The sequence below is a fragment of the Paroedura picta genome, chromosome 9, assembly GCF_049243985.1.
Source record: "Paroedura picta isolate Pp20150507F chromosome 9, Ppicta_v3.0, whole genome shotgun sequence".
Classification (NCBI taxonomy): Eukaryota; Metazoa; Chordata; class Lepidosauria; order Squamata; family Gekkonidae; genus Paroedura; species Paroedura picta.
Genome location: NC_135377.1, coordinates 68,763,371 through 68,782,190, shown reverse-complemented (window position 1 = coordinate 68,782,190; position 18,820 = coordinate 68,763,371). Strand labels below are relative to the sequence as shown.

General features: G+C 42.3%; 1 protein-coding gene across 9 annotated transcripts in view; it reads right to left on the bottom strand.

Moving 5' to 3' along the window:
• Positions 1–18,820, bottom strand: part of ATXN1 (ataxin 1) — a 287,654-nt gene that overhangs the window by 116,762 nt on the left and 152,072 nt on the right. For 7 of the 9 annotated variants that reach the window (XM_077353264.1, XM_077353263.1, XM_077353262.1 and 4 more), the window contains one exon: positions 17,750–17,812. The exons of the other annotated variants lie outside the window; for them this stretch is intronic. The gene's annotated coding sequence lies outside the window, so the exon portion shown is untranslated. The remainder of the gene's footprint in view (positions 1–17,749; positions 17,813–18,820) is intronic. 9 annotated transcript variants of the gene reach the window in all.

The window sequence follows — 18,820 nt, the reverse complement described above, 5'->3', positions numbered from 1 at the left end:
TAGGAGCGAGAAGCCCTGGAAAAGAGCCCCTCCCCTAGCCCACCCTGACACTACCCCCAAAGCAAGGAGGGAGAAGGAAACAAAGGGGCCATATGACTCTACCTATCCCTCCCAAAGGAGGAATGGAAGGAAGGAGAAAGAGGTAGCCTTCCTGACCAATTAATCAGGTACTGTTTTCCTCACTTTGGGATGTCCAGCTGCTGGCAGACTATTTTGGAAGAGAAGGCTGGACCCTGCTCCACACTCACTTCTCAAATTGGCCCCTTTAGAAAATGTCACCAGAGGTGAGTCATATTACTTTCCTCAACCACAACATACTCTAACAGGTACACATGGAAGAACAATTATAATTTTAAAATCAAGAATAGACAGCACACTTTTCCAACAGGTAGTGGAACATATAATATAAGACAGATGAAGATACAGTTTTAAAAGGCTGCAGTTGTTTTGCAAGCAACATATCTTAGAATCAATGCTCCCTGCAAAGATAGCTCACTCCTACATCTGATCCAAAAGTCAAGCTGTTTGTGTGTAATTCTGCTCCACAGTCTTGGTATTGTACAACGTATCTTCTTAGCGTGTTGTGAACTGCTCTGTACGTCAGCCGGACTAATTCACAGATCAACAAACGCTAATAAAAATGCCAGCAATAACGTTCCCATTTCATTTGTCACACTATTCCATCACTAATCCTTCATCCCTTTCAACAGTCCTGCAGCTTACTTCCTCTTCTCTGCCACACGGACTAGTCTTGAACAGGTTCACTCATGTTTAACTGAGACGAAATGAAGCCAGGCTTTTCCCAAGTACATGCCACTCAGTTACTGAATGTGCATATTATTATGTATCATCTCAAATAGCTTACAAGAAGTCTATAAAAGAATGGAATGGAAGCAGGGAATTTACTGTCATTTCCTTTAAGAAACCATGCTAATTTAAAAAAGCACATTCATTTCTACTCAACCACAAATAAGTGTAAGTATCTAAAACTTCAGTAATTTTGTAGGGGGCGAATGAGAGTTCATACCACATCCCACTAGTGTCCAAAGGGAAAGCACCACTGGTTTTGCTGGGGTTTTTTTTAGGCCGCACAAGGTCTAGTTAGCTGCACAAGCAAAATAAGCAGCTGCTTTGGACACCACAGCAACTGAGGCGCCAGTTTGAGGACACAGTGATCTAACTCCTATGTTTTAATAGAGGTTCTGGAATAGCCTTAAATTTTATAGCAAAGTAATGCTCGATTCAGTCCGTCCTTTATGCACGCCTCAACTATGCACACAGTTGTGGTTCCATCCATTCATGAGTGGACTGCCAACTGGCAAAAATGGGGTAAGCAGTAAAACTCTTCCCTAACACTATTTTGCTGCCTTATATTTGGGAAACAGCCTCCTGGGAGGAGACTGTCCAGGGCCCTGTCTGTCCAGGTCCACCCTGATTGGCCCTCCCCCTCCAGCTCCCACCCTCCCTCCTTGCCTGCTAGAAGCCTTGTGGCTGCAGCCTCCATTTTCGCCCACGAGGAGAGAGGCAGCGACAGGGCTTTGCAGCCCTCAGGTACGCTCCTGCTGGGAGGGAGTCAGGGGGGGGGGGGTTGGAGCCTCCCTGTGGGCCGCAAAACCCTGTTTCCACTCCTTTTAGCCCACTTTGCGGGCCAAAGGGAGGCGCGGCCACCCTCTCGCGCCCTCCTGCCTGCCACCCCTATCAAAGCCCATTTTTAAAATGGGCTTTGATACTAGTCTGAACATAAAATTGTGCATGAGAGAATAGGAAGGAAGATGAAAAAGGCAACTGGATTGTGCCCTTTTGGCTTCTGTAGGATGTAATGAAAAGTTCAGTGCAGGACTGCAGCTTAATTAAGCCTCTCTCTCCTTCCTTGAATGCCCCAATCCGCTGTTTTGTTGAGGAAATTAATTGTTCTTATACTATCCGAAGTCCCGTGTGAGAAGCGTTCCAAAATCTACAATAAAAATAGGCCATTTGTGCCCACTCACTCTACTTAGTACCTTTTATAATGCAGACGTTCTGCTGGGCTAGATAATAGGAACTGTCACTTCAGCTCCAGAACACTCGTTCCCAGGGATGTTTCATTATTTTAGAAACACAATTTTTAAAAGACCTCTCATTGTGTAAATATGTAACAAAAACGAACTTTTAGATGCAGATTCTACAAAGAAGAAGAGGGGGGAAATAGACTCTCCGCTTTGAAATCAGTAGCACTGACAATTTGCTTTCCGGATCGCGGAGATGGCTCAAGGATGGCATGCAGGTAGTATCTAGCCCAGAGGCATCGAACTCAATTGTAACAAAGCGCCAGACCTGACATTAATCGACTAGTCAATCAATCAATTAATAATCAGTTTTATTGGTTTGTTTCTTTTTAATAAATTGCTTTTGCTGAACATGCCAAGGCTGTTTATTTAAGAAGTTCAAGTGTACTCTGGTGGTAGATACTCATCATGGCACCCCATTTAACAAACCCCGCAAGACACTAGCTTTACTGAGCAATGTTGCCCTCATCTTATCTGGGTTTAACTTCAGGGGGCTCCCCCATGTTGACAATGGGCTGAGAGGCAAGCCAAGAGGTCTTCAGGGGGCCGGGTGTTGCCCAGGTGAGGCGAGCCTCAGCACCGCCCCTACCTTTGAGCCACAGCGGCCAGCAGTCGGATGCAAAGTCCTTTCACACCGCCATATACAATCAGAAATCAACAGGACTGATTTCAATAGCATATGAATCCATACTTTAAAATGGCATGGTCATCCCATTTGCAGCTTGGCAGGTTTTGCAGTGTGAGAAATAAATGTAGTAGCAGTAACGGCAACAACAGTAGAGGCTATAAATCCTGATTGCAGCATTAATAGTAATGACGCTTGCATACAGAATTGTGAAAGAGCATATGAAAAGCAAGTGTTTTAACTGAGTTTTAAAAGCAAACTGGAAGCTATAATTAAAAGACCTGTTGCTGATGGATTACATGCATCAACAGGAGTAGAATTATGAATATTTGTGTGTGAGTGTTTCCTGCTAAATACTCCACCCAACAGTCAATGTCTGAAGTTCAAACACTGGATTTGAAGTGGAGGGGGTGGGGGAGCCTTAAACTGCATAGCTGGCTTCTGTGCCTTATTAACTCATTTGCCCACATCAAAAAGAGTTTGTTGAAGTGATTCAACAGGTAATCTTTAGACTTCTTGCCAAATACTTTTTTCTTATTCATAATGCTTAGTGTTCAAACCATTGGTTTCTCAATTAAACTACTCAGTATTTTAAAGAGCTAGCTACATATCCCTTGGACTGCAAGGTGAACAAGCCGGTCAGTCCTAGAGGAGATCAGGCCTGACTGCTCCTTAGAAGGCCAGATCCTGAAGATGAAACTCAAATACCTCATGAGAAGGAAGGACTCCCTGGAGAAGAGCCTAATGCTGGGAACGATCGAGGGCAAAAGGAGAAGGGGACGACAGAGAATGAGGTGGCTGGATGGAGTCACTGAGCAGTAAGTGAGAACTTGTTGGACAAGTTGGAATAGGAGCAGGCATTCTGTTCAACCATTTGTCAACACTGCCGTATCCATGCAAAACGGACTCAAATCTGACATCAAAAACTGCAACATCCAAAAACCAACATGAAAAGAGTTGTTTCCTGCTTCTGACCTGAAAGCCACTTCAAAGAGAGACTCAGTCCAGAGTGAAATTTAAATGGTGAATTTAAATAAGGAGGTCCCGGAAGGGATCAATGACCATTAGAAATTTATTTATTTGCACTATTAGTTTAGCAAATTTCTTTTAAAAAAAGATTGCTAGATTTACAGATTTAAAACGGCATCAGAGTAGTGCCATTTACTTAGATGTAGAAAAGAGCACGCGTCCAGTAGCACCTTAAAGACTAACAACACTTGCTGAACGGTAGGAGATTTCATGCTCACGTTTTCAGATACCATCTTGTTTGGATGTGAAATTGCACACTGACAGCTATCACTTTCAAATGCGTGGAGCAAAATGTGCTGCCCCAGCACAATGTTTTTAAAATCAGGAAAACGGGACAGAGAAGTGGTTTTCCCTACTGAGAAAATGTGTGACAAGCATCTGGGGCCCCCTGGTCAGAATCCAATCACTACATCACGCTGGCTAATTTCCTAAGCAACTGTCAGCAAGTAAATAAACTGGCACACTGCCATGGTTTAAATACGCCGCTCTGCATTGCTTACACTCTTTCGTACATATTTCAAATTCCTCATAACTACCCAGCTTGTACTGAACTGGATCTGAATGAGTGAGTTTAAAAAAGATGACAAAGAGTTGGCTTTTATACCCCACTTTTCACTGCCCAAAGCGGCTTACAACTGCCTTCCCTTCTTCTCCCTGTAAGGTAGGTGAGGCTGAGAGAGCCCTGACAGGACTGCTCGGTCATAACAGCCCTATTAGGGCTGTGACAAGCCCAAGATTACCCATCTGGCTGTGTGTGCAGGAGCAGGGAATCAAATCTGGTTTACCAGATCAGAAGCTGCCACTCTTAACCACCACACCATGCTGGCTCTCTTGGGTATAGCTTGGGTATCAGTAGAATGGTGGAATCAAGTGGGTACCTCGTTATGGTACCTCGTTCCCACTTTGCTAGCCACCTGCCGCAGTTTCTACCTTTCCAAAGCACTGCCCACAAATCTCTTGGCCCTTCTCAAGCTGGAGTTAGCTACTGCAGCAGTAGTCAACCTGTGGTCCGCCAGATGTCCATGGACAACAATTCCCATGAGCCCCTGCCAGCATTTGCTGGCAGGGGCTCATGGGAATTGTAGTCCATGGACATCTGGAGGACCACAGGTTGACTACCCCTGAGCTACTGTATCCATGCGGTAGCATTTTCCTGCTTTTAATCCTCCATGGGTATTACCTTCCATCACTTCTCGGCCTTTTGGCTAAAATCAAGTGTAGTAGGATCAAGTGTAGGGTATTAGCTTTCAGACTTCAGAGGGGCTACTGAGCCATGGAGAGAGCTAAAAACACTTCATGTTTGAAATCAAGATTATTTGTTTTATAACCAGCTGGGTGAGGTGGCTTAGAGTGGTGGCTTCTAATCTGGTTAGATTCTCCGCTCCTTCACATACAGCAAGCTGGGCGACCGTGGGCCAGTGGCAGTCCTGTTAGAGCTGTTGTCACAGAGCAATTCTGTCAGAGCTCTCAGTCTTACCTATCTCACAGGGTATCTGTTGTGGGGAGAGGAAGGGAAGGCGATTGTAAACCGCTTTTGAGATTCCTTTTGATAATGAAAAGCATGGTATAAAAATCAACTCTTCAACTTCTTGATTGGATGTAATTTTACGGTCAGAGACTAGTCATAGATACAGTTCACAAGTCTGAAGCAATCATCATTTGACAGAAACAGACAATTAACAAGGTCTAAGGCAATTATCAAAGCATAATTATTATACTGAATAAAACAGCTTGAGTAGTTTAAAATGCAGTAACCAAAATTTAAAGCAAAAGAGCAAGGTAGACAAAGTGTAATTTTAGGACTCAATCCCCACCCTCCATCTCATCTGAAATAATGAGAACGTAAATGGTACACATGGGTGCAGAAGTCTGCCACCTGGCTCATTGGCCAAGGATCTTCATAATAATTTTTCTATGCAACTCTTACCCGAACAACCTGAAAGCTTTGGTAAGATGGGGGCAGGTATCGTATCTCTTTGCATGTTATAGAAATGGCAGTGGAAAAAGACGTGTTCCAAATACTCCATCTCTTCTGTTGCACAGGGACAAAGCCTCTCTACAAATAGGATTATTTTTTGTGTGTTTACCTTCCGCTACGGCTGATGGGAGTGCTGCGCATCTAGCTAAATCAAGATGGGTCGCTGTGTTTGTCTGCAGTAGCAGAGAAAAACGCAAGAAGCCAGTAGGACCTTGAAGACTAACGAAATTTGTGGGAGGTTTTCTAGATCCTAGTCAGATAGTCTAACTTCTGTACCACACTAGCTATCTGTAATAAAGTTCTCGATAGCTAATGAACTGGAGCTTGGGATAGCATCTGTGTATTTGCCATAGAGCAAGGGTAGTCAAACTGTGGCCCTCCAGATGTCCATGGACTACAATTCCCAGAAGCACCTGCCAGCATTCGCTGGCAGGAGCTTCTGGGAATTGTAGTCCATGGACATCTGGAGGGCTGCAGTTTGACTACCCCTGCCATAGAGGCAAGAAAGAAGGTATGGTGCAGGCTAACTTGAGTTTATGAACAAACTATGGCTTTAGAAAAGAGCAAGTATCCAGTGACACGTTCAAGACTAACAAAATTTGTGGCAGGGTAGGAGTTTTCATGCATCACTGCTCACTTCTTCAGATACAGCTAGAATGTGAGCCCATCTGTCCTATATTATGGAAAGTGCAGTGATTTCAGATGCCAAGTGACATTAGGAAATATCATCAACAGTACAATATTCACCTGCTGTTTCATCTGCCTGCTAATCTCACTCAGCATCTGAAGTCGTCCCACCTTCCACTTACCCTGCTACAAATTTCGTTAGTCTTAAAGGTGCTACAGGACCCTTGCTCTTTTCTACCACTTCGTGTTTGATCATGCTAATGAGCCTGTTTGAAACCACACGTACTTCCAGGTGACTAGAAACCAGGGAATCCTATGCAAATATTAATTTGTTTCCAGCCACATTAAAAAAGAGATCCAAAGATTTCGGGTCATTTTTCATTAGCAAACTATAAAAGGCCTTTCTAAATGCGGAGTAGGCTCTTCACTTACCACTCTGCCATGGCTAGGGCGAGCTGCAGGCCAAGGCTCTGCAAACAATAAACCGCATGCAGTTGTAACAATCCCAGCACAATGTGGCAATGCATGGAAAATGTCATCAACCGGGAGGCAATTAGCAGCCAGTCTGAACAGCACAGGGAGAAGGGAGTGGTTTCCTAACAAAACAGGCCTTGTGAAAGAGGAAAAAAAGAAAAAGAAAAGACAACCACATTTTTCCCCTCCTGCAAAAAAAAAAAAGGCAACATTCTCAGTAAACAGAAAGCTTACGTTTCTTCTAGCTTTTAAAGATTCCTATGCCTCTTTTCAGGATTACCCTGAAAGAGGCAGGCTTTCACCACATTTCTAGCAATGCCTCCTCATACAGTACTTTGCAATTATGTTAAGTTGTCCTGTAAATCCTTTCAAAAGTTCTCTGACATCTTTCCTTCTTACACCAGCTGGGCAAAAGCTGTTCTGTGGGAACGAGTCAAGCCGCGGGGTGCTTGCCTTAGCTTAAGGATAAGGGAATCTGTCAACTTTCTTCTCTGAGACTTTACACTTCAAAATCGTTCTCTGTGTGCTGTGAATTGGTGCACTTTAAAAGCTAACTACTTCTCAAAGAGTGGCTTCAAAACTGACATCCCCCATCCACATTTGAAGCTCAGGGGAAAAATAAAATAAAATCCAGCTCTACAAAGTCTCCTTGGTCTCTGCAAAAGTGTTCTCTCTCTCTCTCTCTCTCTCCTTTACATACACTTTTGACAGACAATCTCCTGAAAGTGATTTGAGCAGAAATTTAGCTTAAATTACTTTATAACCAGACAGCTACGGGAAAATGCGTTTTCCCTCTGTTGTAAGCTACAAATAATAGCCTTTTATTTCAATATAATAATTGAAATAATTGATCACTGATTGTGAGGCTTTTAACTGGGTCTCACTGATATCCCATCTGGCATTCGGCATATTCCCAGACTATGTTGGACACTGACATGACCTTTGTTGTAGGTCACATCGCAAGGTCCAGCCATGAGGGTGCGATTTCATTCCCTTGTAGTGATTCATCTGCAATTCTTGTTAACTATGACTTAAACTAACATGTTCTAAGGCAGGGGTAGTCAACCTGTGGTCCTCCAGATGTCCATGGACTACAATTCCCATGAGCCCCTGCCAGCGTTTGCTGGCAGGGGCTCATGGGAATTGTAGTCCATGGACATCTGGAGGACCACAGGTTGACTACCCCTGTTCTAAGGGAACTGCGTTTCTTCTTGTGATGAGTCCTCCCCCCTTAATAAAAAGTATGAGGGGAAAAGTTTTTCCACTCTGCTGTTTGTAAGGATACTATATTCCTACCGAATCTGGCCAAATGCTATGATATATCAGTTGTTACTGTTTAGCCATTATGCAAACCCAACAGTGTGCCAGGTGCCAACCAGAACGCTGTAATGGCCCAGCCCATGCCCAGAGGCTTCTAAACTAACATCGGTAGGTAGGCAGAAAGAGAAGTCACTGGAGGAGACATCAAGAAAAAGTGAAGGCGGTCAAAGGAGGTCTTGCCCTGTTTCTCTTCTGTGATTGAACTCTTACATGACCACAAAAATAACAGCATCTAAAATCCTGGAATCCTCTGTGCCATCTCCTTTTCCCTCAACCAGGTTGACAACTTGCCTCATTACAACTTGTTTCCTACATCTCTGCTGAGAAGGGGAAGAGCATGAGAAAGAGAGAAGGGAAGAATTACATTGACCCTTGCTGAATAGCATCTCACCAAACTAAGATCCATTGTGTTTGGCACTCAAGATGGCTGGCATAGCTTGGGAGAACTAGCCAATGGGGTGCAATGACTAGAGAACTTATATTGTATTCTACTGTTGTGTACAAAACTGTCTGTTTTGTACTGGTTGCTGACCAAATTAAATGTATTGGACTAGAGAACTGGATCAGGACTGTGGAGACCTGGATCCAAATATTACTTGGCTGAGAAGCATTTATGCAGAGCTGGGTTCCAGGAAAGAAAAATAACAAGTAGAAAGAACAGTTTCAATAACACAGGGCTACCCTGTTTTGAAAAGCAAAAAAGAGGACATATTTCCTATTTCAAACAAGTGATCACTATGACCCATCTCATTTTTAATGCTCCTACTATTTAGGCTGTAATAATCACTACTAACTAGGAATATTCCTAACTTTCCAACCACAAAAGAGGACATTTTTATCTGTTGTTTAAAAAGTCCAAAAGATGATGGACACATATAAAAAATAGGACATGTTCTCTAAAAAGAGGACATCTGATAACCCTAAATAACAAGTCTTATGAAGCTGTCAAACCCCAAGTCCACCAAAGTCAATACTGTCTACTCAGGCTGGCAACAGCTCTTCTGGGTTTCAAGTGGAGATCTTTCACATCACCTGGTACTTTCAACTGGAGATGACAGGGATTGAACCTGGGGCCTTCTGCCACAGCCACTCCCCTACTGAAGCTGGTAGACCCATCAATGCAACATAGATTTGAGACACAGAATATAAGATTCTCATCCAATGCATAGTGTGCTTGGTAGCAAGCACTGAAGAGTTAACAGGCAAGAAACCCTCTGTAACCTGGTTTTATGCAAGAGTAAAGTCAATTGGCCAGTTATCAAAGTCAATACTGTTCTAAGCAGTTCATTTTCCCCATTGCTATAATAAACACAAAGATTTATTGACATAGTAAACTCTTTACAATTTAAAATCTGGGTTTTACTTGTACATAAAAATACTTAAGAATCACAATTTTTCTATTCCTACTTGGGGGGGGGGAGGAGCTGACCGGCAAAATGCCCAAGAGCGCCAGTGCTAACTGCACAGTCAGCAGAGCAAAATGCTAGAAAGATTCTTAAGAAACAGTGTTTGTGCTATGTTAGTCAATTCAGCAGATGAGTAAAATGAGTCACAGCTGCACTCGGTAAACCCTCGCTGTGTTTTAGACTCTGACTCACTAAGCAGCCCGGCTGTAGTATGTCCATTGTTCTAGCTACTTGCAAAGCAGCATGTGCACAGAGCCTCTCTCTCTCTCTCTCTCTCTCTCTCTCTCTCTCTCTCTCTCACACACACACACACACACACACACACACACACAGACCACTCATAGTTGTGTATTGATCTTTTCAGTTTCTGCTCACTATGATACAAAGCGGTCCTTACTCATGCTTCTGTTATCTGAGAGTCACCTTTTAACAATCTTGCAAATCTGACTGCAGCCCTGTGGTTAAGAATGCATACTGGGAGGAAACGCACACCATGTTTAAAGCTCACCTAAGCTACAAACACTGCAGTCCTACACAGAATTACACCTTTCTAAATCCAGCATCGTCAATAGGCTTAGAAGGGTATTACTCTGTTTAGGACTGCATTGCAAATCACTAGGCAACTCATTATCTTTCAGATTACAAGTGCAACATGTAGTTAATCTTGCTGCCCTACGAGGTAATCGTTAATGGTTACGCTAAGGGAAAACGTTATTATTACGAGGGACTTCATTACTCATCGACAGAGTCACTATCCACAACATCTGGCTCTCAGCTTTAATATGTACAATGTTGAATTAATTTAGGGATGTGTACATGCACAGTCTGAATCTGAATTGAATTGTTTGCATTCAGCATTTATTTTCAGTTATACATGCATACAAGCAGTTGTAACACACTAAAACAATGCTATTTAAAACTTTGGACATGTAATGCTGCTTTTTCCACATCTACTACTCCTTTGCATATCACACCTAATCCAATCACACCTGCTACTGTTATTCACCTGCTACTCTCATTTGCCTGCTAATATCATTCAGCGTCTGAAATCACTCCACTTTCTAATACATAGGACGGAAGGACCCACATACTAGCTGTGTCTAAAGAAGTGAGCAGTGACTCCCTGCCACAAATGTTGTTAGTCTAAGGCAGCCTTTGCCAACCTTTTTACTGTGGAGAGACCCCTGAAATAATTTTTCAGGTTTTGAGGACCCCTGGACATGATGTCAACTGATCATGTCTCACTTATTTCCAACACCCCACCCCCAGAAATGACATCACCATTTGTGTTAGTAGGCAGGCTCAAGGATGACTGAGTGGAGGAGAGACAAGAGGCAGCTTAAGGCAGGAGTAGGCATGCAGGTGCATGAACCACGAGAGACTTCACACTTTGGAGGGGGAGAAATGGAAGTGGTTGGTTCCCTAGCTTGTGGCCGAGCCCATTAAGGCAGGAGGGGGAAGCTGCAGACCCCCTCCACAGCCCCGCAGGTCCCTGGGGGTGCATGGACCCCTGGTTAGGAATCCCTGGTTTAAGGTGTCAATGGACTCTTGCTCTTTTCTAAAGTCACAGTTTGCTCATAAACACCAGTTAGCCTGTCTTTCTTGCCTCTATGCCAAATACACAGATGCTATACCAAGCTCCAGCTCATTAGCTATCGAGTACTAAACTTTATTACAGAAATCTGGTGCGGAATAGAAGTTAGACTGTTTGACTAGGAACTAGAAAACCCAGGTTAAAAATCATCAGTCTGCCATGGAAACTCATTGGGACAATTATTCTCTCTCTTTCTCTCTACCGAGCTCAGGCTTTTTCAACCAGGGTTTCATGAAACCCTGGATTTTCCTGACAGCCCCGGAAATGATTCCCGAATGGGTGGGAGTTAATTCATTTTTAATATATTTTTTTCAAATTTGTTAAACATTTATCAGGTGATATGACCATATAAAAGTTTTGCAGACAAAATGCAAGCAGGGAGAACAATGTTAGCTGCTATGAATTCCCACTGAACAGAAAAGCTGGGTACAAACAAACAAACAAACAAACAAACACTGAATGAATGAATGAATGAATGAATTAATGAATTAATGAATGAATGAATATTAGGTATAAAAGCCACTCACTATCCGACAGCTGCAGGTAACAGGCAGGGGAAAAGCAAAGGCTCCTAGAGCAAAGCTAAGCTTCTCCTCTTCCTTATGTTCTCATTTATATTCTTGGGATCCGAAGCAGACAAAGATGGACAGTGTACTGGAGAAGTGAAGCGAAGGCTAATACTACAAAGAAAGGATTTTACAAACTTGGGGGAAAATCTGAAGGACAAAGATATTTCACTGGCAACAAAAATCTGAATTGCCAAAACCATGGCTTTTCCTGTGGTAATGTATGGTATGAAAGCTGGATCTTAAGGATGCACGAGAGATGCCTTTGAGTTTATCTGTTCTGGACCAAATTCAACCCAAATGCCCACTTGAGGCAATGAACTGTAAACAAAAACTGTCCACTTTGGTCGCATAATGCATGCAAATGATGATCATAAAAAAATTATTATGGAGGGATAGAATCAAAGACATAAGTGGGTTGTCCTTATAAAAACGTAAAGAAATTACTGCAGGCAGACAGATGGCAGGCCTTTGTTCAGAAAGTCACCATGAGTCGGAAACGACTTGAAACAATGCAAACTCCTTACTTCCTGATCCATCAGCTGATACAAAGTCATAGAAGCAGATGGACAAGAATTACTGCGGAAGACATGCCAGAATCGATTTAGTAGTTTGGAAATATATATTTGGTCATAGTCCTCAAGATGACAAGGCTCACACCTCTCCCATGTAGTATTTGTGGACCCACTAAAATTACATCAAAATGGAGGCCTGGCAACTGTCCTCCAGGGTGTATCAGATACAATCAACATTATTTGTCCCAAAGTACCTATATTGGCTTACAGTTCCACCATGCACAAGAATCGACAATTGCTATGGCTTTCCTGACATTTATTTAAACCTATTTTGTTAAATTAAAAGGATGCTGTGTGATTACACAAATACAAAAATAACTTAATTTTTCCTTGGTCAGAAACATACAAACGATGGAAACACCAATAGACCAAACAAATGCCTGTCTTTCTTACTCAATGGCACCTAACTACTTCATTTGGACTAAAGAATATATCCCTAGCATTAGATTTAAGTACATGACAAAACCTAACATCTATCAAAGAACTAGGGCTATTACAGGCAGATAGCTTTCAAAGACCTGACTTGTAAGTACAGTACTGAAAATAAATGGGGCTTGTCCTTGTTCAGTGTTTCCATAAGCTTTCATAAAGAAAGACCAAGTTGCCATTTATTAGCTCTTTAAATCCAGCCTTAGTTCCTAGTCAGCAAAATCTTTAGTCCGTGGTTTTTAAAGTCATTTAAAAAACCCTGCCACTTTCAGAGTAAAAATAGAGAGAGGTATCACTAATGATATGAATGTGAAAGCCAGCGCAGGGTGTCATCAATCTGAAAATGATCATCCAAAAGCCTCATGTCATGCCAGAAGCGCTTTGATTTCCACATTAACATAGGCTAAGCACTATAATGACATAAGCCTATTCTGGTGAGGGGAAGGCACGCGAACCAGAGAGGACAGGGCAGCGGGAGGCAGACGAATACAGGACAACAAAGGTCTTAGGGAGATTAACCAAACCCAAGCAAGAAACAGAATTAACTGCCAACATAGGAGGCTACCTTGTAAGTAATTTACAACTGAGTAGCAAGCTAGACTCTATGGGGCTTTTTAGGGGTTTGGAGAAAGCCAAGCATTAAGCTATAAATGAAAGCATTCACCAAGCAAACAGGCCAGAACCCAGCAGCTCAAGGCACAGCTTAATGTCCAATTCTGAAGTGACAAACTAGGCATTACAGAATGGCTTGCCTAGTTAGTTGGTTGGTTGGTTGGTTAGTTGGTTAGTTTTATACAGCACTGCGGCCAGAGGAAATATATGGCAACATTTAATGTGCAATAAAAATTACAAACGTTTTGTAAAAATAGAGTAAAAAATAAAATTAAAAGATACTTAAAATTAACAATGACAAGTTAGAGATTTAAACTTTGTAATAAAACTCCTCTCGATAACTATGGGTGTATCTTCAGCTGTCTTGCCCATGTGAGCACAATATTTGGCAGCCTGCATGACAATGGGGGCCTTTCCACTCCATGACTGTTTACGCACTGGGAACTTCACTGCCCCAGCTCCTGTGCAGAAGCACAAATTGCGGGCGGATGATGCGCACCAGGCCAAATGCTTCCCCATGTGGGTACAGAAAGAGGTGGAGCAACCTGCCACAACTAAAACTCCAGCCTGCAGCCCGACATGAAACCTCCAGTGTGTAAACGGTCCATAGGAGGAATCTGACTTTTCCTCTGTCTGTGCTATCGGAGACATCTCTGGTCCTTGCAGGTATAAAAGAAATGCACCTGAGGAGGATATGTTCGATGGACTCTACTTCCCCCAATTTACAAGGGCAGAGTCTTCAAGCTATTGGGACTTTCTTGAAAAAGCCCACCAGAGTAGCAGAAGGTAATGCAGAACTCCTAGATAACGTAAATGTTGTATATAAATATAATAAATAAATAAATAAAAAAGAAAGTATTTTGCTTCCAAAACAGAAAGATCGTCTGTAGGGGCTTGAATATATCTAGTATTCAATGGTGCAGCATGAAAGATCTGTTTGGTACTCTGTGTCCTTTGTTTGACTGCTGTTTCTGCCTGGTTATTGTTCTTATCTGGGACACAATTTATCATCTAAGAAGATGGGAGGAAAGCTGTTCTTAAGAACAAGCAACCATCTCACCTACTTCATTTACTTTGCCCTTCGTTTACTTTGTAAACAGTCAAGGCTCACTGTACCAGTAACCAGTCCCAACTACAAACCATAAAAACTCAAGAGATAGTATCATATCTATGAGGCCGAAAGAGTTCAGGAAGAGTAACTAGATACCCAGGGGGATGTGGAGAAATAAAAAAAGTTGTCACTTCTGGAAACAAATATTCCCTTTGGTTCTCTGATAATATAACTGAGTAAAAAAAAACAGGACACAACCCAGCAAATTAAAAAAGGAGAAACACATGCAATGTAACAAGCACAAAACAATGAATGCAAATTAAGAGGCGGGACAAAGAAAGTAAAAGAATCTATGTGTACGTTTCTAAATAAAAATCAGTTAATCTTATCCTAACCTCAGGGTCCATTCAGTTCCAAATATACAAGATTTTTGATGTGAAACATCTACTGGCATGCTCCCTCAAACGGAAATGTAGACGGACATGACATCTGTTATCCCGACTTAGGGAGTACGTCAGTAGATGGCCCACATCTGCTGGCATTATCACCAGATCAGTGAGGCCTAACATTGAGGTGCATTCATTGCTCTGACAACCCTGCTCCTGCCAGTCTTCCAAAGCCGCTCTCACCATCCAAGGAGTGGGAGCAGCCTTGAAAGAGTTGCGGGGTTGGTGATAGCAAGCGCGCCGCAGTGCCCTGAGCTGGTGCCGCATCTGCTAGGCTTCCAAGGTCGCTCCCATGCTCTGGAGATCAGGAGAAGCCTTGGGAGCCTGGTGCGGGTGGTGGTGGCAAGCACGCCTCAGCGCTGAGGCTCGCTGGGCTGGTGACATCCCTGCTAGGCAACCGAGGCCACTCCCGTGCTCCAGAGAGTGGGAGAAGCCTCAGGAGCTTGCCGGGGGCTGCAGTGGCAAGCACACCTCACTGTGGGCCCCAGCTGCCAAGGCTGCGCCAGCCGCCACACATGCAGGTAGGGAAAGGGAGTGGGGGGTGGAGAGGAGGAGGGAGTGGGCAGGGCACAAAGATTCTACAAAGAACATCTACATAAGGGACAAGAATCCTTGTTGATTGATTTTTTGACATGAAGGGGGGGTGTTATTTTAAAATCACGGCCAAGTCAGCTGCTAAACCATAAATCAACCTTTGTAAGCAGAATATGCAAATCTGGTCATGCTGTCCTTTCTGAGAATACAATTTAGCTGCTTTAGCAAACCCTGCCCGACTGAGGCCTGGGAAAAGCATGGTCATATTGCCGAAGAACGGAGCATGAGATAAACTGCTGTTGTATAAACACATGATTCAATTTTAATTGTACAGCAGATACAGGCATAGATGATCAAGACATAAAAGGAACATATTAAGCATTCTGAGCAAAAACTTCAATCTAGCTTTAGATTCCTCTATCACATGTGTTCAGCAGATTCTCTAGACGCAGACTTACTACCTGTATCAGACAAATAATCTGGTCCACAAAAACTGGCAAAATAAAACCTTGTTACTCCTAAAAAAAGTTTTTAGGATGCCCTATCAAGCCACTTGCCCTGACTCAGATGGGCCAGGCTAACCTGACATTGTCAGATCTCAGATGTTAGGCAGGGTCAGTTTTCATTAGTCCTTGGATGCGAGACCAGCAAGAAAGTCCAAAGTTACGACATAGAGGCAGGTAATGGCAAATCACCTTTGTTCATATCTTGCCATGAAAACTCTGTGGGATTGTCACAAGTGTGTGTACATGCCCCACAATAATCACACATAGAGAAATTAGAGGGGGAAATGTTCCACTGTAGCAGTCTGGCAGCTTTTTCTAAATTACTGTAACTATGATTAATTTTTTTTCTGTTTCAGCTGAATGGCACTACCCATCTTCACAAAAAAGAACATGATTGCTAATGGATCTCAAAGAAATAAACTGATAGGTTGTGACACTTTTTTCAGATCTGCATGTCAACCTGTTCAGAATATGACATGGGGGAATGTTGTTAAAATGCTATTTTTTTTTCTCTTTAGAAATAGCACAGAGAATCTAAGTGTATGAAAAAAAGAACTTTGAGAAGATTCTTTGCTGAATACAAGCATAAGTTTTCTCCTAGTTGTGGAGCACAGTATTCCAATGCACTGGATAGAGGTTTCCTTGCAAATATTTATACAAAATATTGCATCCTATAATCTCTCTAGTGACATTCTAAAACCAAACCAGTGCTTTTAAAAAGATTCTTGAAAGCAGAGAATTTTGCAAAGAACCCTTTTAATTGGCATGTGATATTAACTGCCCCTTTCAAAATGTCTTTTAATCCAGAATAGAGATAAAATTTCTAAATTCCTGGAGCTTCTAAAGATCTACTCAATTTCTACCTTATATGGTCATAATATATGGCAGCAGCAATGCACAAACATAAGCTCAGGGAGCAAATATAAAATGAACTTTAGTTCTAAGCCAGTACTTGATATTAAATGAATTAGTAGAGTCATAATAATACTTTAATAACTAGTAAACCACTATCGTTACACGCAGCAAGCTACTGTGTAAGATCCCAATTTCAACAGATGTACTATTCTCGCCTCTGGTGGTGGCCAAGAAGAGACTTCTTCTCACACTATGTGCCTCTGAGAACGCTAAGGTCAAGTGACCAAAATCTGGTGAGGGTCCCGGCCCTAAAGAAATAAAATTGGTCTCAACCAGGGCCTTTTCAGTTCTCACCTTGGCCTGGTGGAACGCTCTATCTGGTGAGATGAAAGGGACCTTAGGTCATTCTACAAGGACTGATAACCAGAGTTGTTCCTCAAGGCCAATGGTCGAGACCTAAACACTCAATATCAAAACACTGCTGGCCTCACAGCCCAGAATCGCCAGAACAATAGCACTGAAGATGCACTTTCTCCCCCTCTTATGCCATTTCCTGGAAAAGTGAGATGGATCAAGCAGATAGTTACTATTTATTGTTTATATATTGATATAATGAACTGTGTTTTAAATTGATAAGTATGAATTAGATTTATGTATTATGAAGGTACCATGTTTTAAACAGTGTGAGCTGCCCTGAGCCTTTGGGAAAGAGCAGCATACAAGCTCCACAAACTAATAAATAAAATAAAGGAAGGGAATGGAGGGCCTCCAATCAGTAAAGTACCACAAACACGGTTGACCACACCAACCATTTATTTAACGTTGAACAGTCTCCAGTGATGGATATAAGTTGGTTCTGTGTTTTTCTCCATGTTGTGCTATTTCACACCCACAGGATCACTTCCAAAAGGATGATCTAAGCATGGTTTGTGCTGACTATAATAGAGAAAAGGTATTTAAAACTGTTTTCTTTCCCTAATCTTTGCTCATCACAGCTGCAAGAATTGTATAGTTCTCTCACAGTTCTCTTAGAGGTCCCCACATGAGTGTTAAGGGGGGGGGGATCTATTTACTCACCATGTCAGACTGAATGTTCTACTTGGTTTTCAAATATATCTGTGCAACATCTGTTCTTCTAATCTGCAGACAGAGGACAACCAATATTTATTTCAGGACTTTTATAATGGTTTCATTTTAAAAAACAAATCAACATTGTGGTGTTCCACATTCATTTACCGACTTTCATGGTCTTTATGTACACAACCAAATTTGGTATCTGAGATTCCCCACCACTGTTGTTGACTCCTCTGATAGTTATATTGCGATGCATTGGAAGAATGTTTCCATTACTCCAAAACAGCAATTAGAAATATCTTTTTATTGGGATGTTTCAGTTTTTAAATCCGGAAACACTTGCTGGTCTCTAAAGTGCAACTGGTTACAACACTGGTTCCATCAGTATGGCTAACCCTAGGTAGGACCATATATGTGACGACAGCAACGAGCTATAACTTTAACTATGATTATAAACAGAGAGTATGACATCAGAAGACATGAAGCAATAACACCTGCTAGATTACTATTCCTCATATGCACTCTTACAATGGACAGCATCAACCAAAATCAGATCCTCAGCAGTGGTGTGGTATCAGTGCTATTACAGTGTTATCAGGTAGCATTATTAATTTCCTTGATTCATTCCATGGGCTGTGAATTTGCCAGGAACAACATTTCTAGTGCATAGAGGTAGACTTAGTAGGAATTAGTTGTATCTTAAAATGCTATTCCTCTCACAAGATTTATAAGGTATGTCAGACAAAACTCTGATGATCAAGGTGAGCAAAGCGGCTCACCAGCTTCTCAAAGGTAACATAAACAAGTTTTAAGACTGGTAGCTCAATCCCTAGACAACTTTATTTGGAAGTGAACCACACTGCTTACCACGGGTCAACCAAATTAGCTGTCGATAAAATTTAATGTTTTGCTAGTTGTTAAAAATCCCTGGTCTGGCTAGCCCAGGCTAGCCCAATCTCATCAGATCCCGGAAGCTAAGCAGGGTTGGTCCGTCATTGCATGGGAGATCTCCAAGGAATACCAAGGTGGTGATTAGGGTTGCATGCTCCGGCACACTTCGGTGAGCACCGAAGA